The sequence below is a fragment of the Echinops telfairi genome, unplaced genomic scaffold, assembly GCF_000313985.2.
Source record: "Echinops telfairi isolate 266 unplaced genomic scaffold, ASM31398v2 ScPeMD7_7462;HRSCAF=8500, whole genome shotgun sequence".
NCBI classification, from domain to species: domain Eukaryota; kingdom Metazoa; phylum Chordata; class Mammalia; order Afrosoricida; family Tenrecidae; genus Echinops; species Echinops telfairi.
In genome coordinates, this window is record NW_022111362.1 from 2,636,298 (window position 1) to 2,639,421 (window position 3,124).

Genomic DNA, 3,124 nt, shown 5'->3' on the forward strand with positions numbered 1-3,124 from the left:
CGGGGAGGTGGGTCAGACCAAGAAATGGGCCTAAAATTCAGTGTTTACCTTGGCTCATGGGCATCCAATGGTGCCCAGTGCCTTTTGTTTTTGAATGAAGAATGCGTTATACAGTGGAAGAGTTACAGTGAAGTGCTAACCAGAGGTCCGGGGAGTGAGTTGAAAGAGATGGAGTAAGTGTATTTGCAGCCAAAGCACTGCAGGGTAAATTTCAGGGCATGGGGGCAGTCCTGCCCTCTGAGCACTTAAAGAGGGCATATTTGTCCCTGTGGGAGCCCCATGGAAGCCTCCTACTCACCCACCAGGGACAGGGCATTTGGCAACAGTCTGACATCCTCATCACCCATTGTGAAATCCCTGCCCCCACTACTCCCTGACAGCTGGACCAGGCCCAGACTCTGGGGACAGTTCTCTGTTCCTCAGGAGAAGCTGTTGCCATCAGTCACCTTCTCTTGCATGTCTAATGTTGATATCCACATTCACCATCCAACCCCATGAAGGATCTTAGCCTAAGGATTTGACCAAATGTGCTGAGAGGCAGGGAAATCCATACCCTAAAATTAACCAGGTCTGCAGACCACTGGAGATGGAATATGACCCCACAGGAACTGTTTCCGTGGTTTGTCCATCCAGCTGGTAGCCACTGTCGCATATGTGCAGAGGCAGTCCCTCTGTACAACCATCTCCACTTCACCCTGCTCGTTCTGTTATGTGGTCAGCCAGAACCACTGTTGGCCCAACCAGGTGCTGTGAGAATTAAGTGCTCAGAGGGTCTAGTAGCCCAGGGGATAAGAAGGCTTGTGGTCTTAGTAGATTCAAAAGGGACAATCGCTTGCAGTTAGTAGATCTAGTGATCTAGTTGGAAGATAATGATGTTTACCCCATATGAAGTATTCAATAGTTCTACTTGTGAATTTGTATTTATTTTGAGTTATACTTGACACAGGATTCCTTTTTTTAAATACTACGTGTGTATTTTAGGGGGAGGGGGAATCATAGATGTTAAAATTTCTGCATGATTACCAATTTTTCTCACAACACTGAATTTGTTAGCTTCTCAAAAAAACAACAACCTTCACCTTGATTTTTTCTGTATATATTTGAGAGCCTTTAAAAGAAAAAGAAAAGGAAAATATAATTTCTAGATTTTTTTTAGATAAAACAGAAAGAGAAGCATTTTCAAGACTTCAGAGCCTGTGGGAGGGCAATAGAATACCCCACAAAGATTTCTGGAAGTGTTTTGCAAACCTTCTGGTTTAGCTATAAAACATATTTATGGTAAGAACATTGTTCTTTTTCCTGTTATTGTTTTGCTTTTTGTTTTTACTATGTTTCATTCTGTAAAAAGTATGAAACTGAACTACATTAAGGAGGAAATATTGTCTGCATAGAATATTATATGAAGTTGGTACATAATTCTGATGAGGGCATAAAAACCCTGTCAATTCTCTAAGCCATATTGTTTTTATTGTGTTTTTTTCTGTGAATGAAAATACCAATACTAATTCACCAGCCTATTATTCAAGTGCGTAGACTTATTAAGATGTTCCTGTCATGTATTTACATGTATGTGCATTTGGAAAGTTTTGCATGTTTTTAAAGGGACACTATTATTAGGTGTGTAGTGAAAAGGGGTCTGCTGAGCCTCTTCATGCCTCTTCACTTTTTGCCCAGGGCCGGAATCGAGGATAACAAATTATAATCCATCCTCTCACCTTCTTGTTATCACTATCTTGTTATGATGTTTATGAATTTTGTAGGGGGATGGGAGTGGACCAGAGAAAGAAGGGGCATATGACTAACCAGGATTCGATGGTCTGCCAGCTCCAAAGATGTCCTCCTTGGCCTGGAGGAGGGGTGGCCCATCAGCAGGATGCAGGGTGAGACAGGAGACAGGAAGTGGACTTGTCCAGAGCCCTCTTTGGAGCTTTGCCGTCTGAACCATGTCCTGGTATATCCTTCATTTTAAACTTGGATTTGCAAACCAGCACCCTTGTGCCTGCCCTCCAACACCTAATAGACTTGAACCTATTCTAATTAATATCTGATCCCAAATTGCTACATCACCGCCCTGTACACAATTAACCCTGAGGTCCAGGAGGTGTTCCAGCCTTCAGAGAGACCCCCAGCAGTCCTCTGAGCTGGCAACTGAAGCCGAGAAGGGGCCAGTGCCATCCGATGCCAACCTCTGGTTCCACCAGCACTGGCCGCTCCTCCCTTCCTAGGCAGCGGCCCTGTCCCATGTCTTTGTCAGTTAGTATGTGTGTGTCCAGCTAAAAGACAAACAGCCCAGAGGCCCAGCTCGGAGGAACTGTGGAGAAGGTTCTGGTCTTCTCCGAGTGCTGCCCTTGGCATGGCATTCCGTTGTGTGCCTTATTCCTGGAGAACCTGTGTATGACTTACCTTTTTGTGCTGTATTAAAGGGACTTTTCAAAACAAGCAAGGCTCTTGAGTTTCCTTGTTTTCACAAAGCATTGATGAGCGAGAACCCTCAAATGCAGTGAGAAACAAGTCCTGCAGGGAGGGATTGCACCTGCCATTCCCTTACCTAACCAGATTATATTGTCTTTTCTGCCTCCCACCTCTATGTTTGCTTTCCTAGCCTGTTGGTCCTGGGTGGGCACTTTCCTAAACTGCTCTGTAAATGAAGTGGGACTGCAAATTAGTGCAGCAATGGGACTTCCATCTACCATGCATTTGGAGACAGTGGTCTTGGGCCTCCCTGTTCTGCCTGCGCTTGACCCTCAGCAGAGACGAAAATGTGCGCTTCCAGATCCCACGCATCACAGTTAGAAAATCCAAATGCTTATGGCCTCTACAGATGCCCTGGGAAAGGGAATCAGGAGCCCCTCTTCTGAGCAGGGCAGGACTGGGCATGGTTCATCCTGAAGTGGGCCTTCTACACAGAGGAGGTCTGAATTCACCAGGGTAGGGAGCCACAGGGAAGACAACCCACCAGAAGCCTGAATGTTCTCATCATTGTCAACCCTGACTGCCCACTGCAGCTCCACAGGTATTAAGAATACTTCAGCCTGGTCCTACTTCACGAAACATTGGTCTGGACTATGTGCTCGGGTTGTTTAAGGCCTCCTGGGTTAGTCCAATGTTCAGTCCTGCTTGAGAA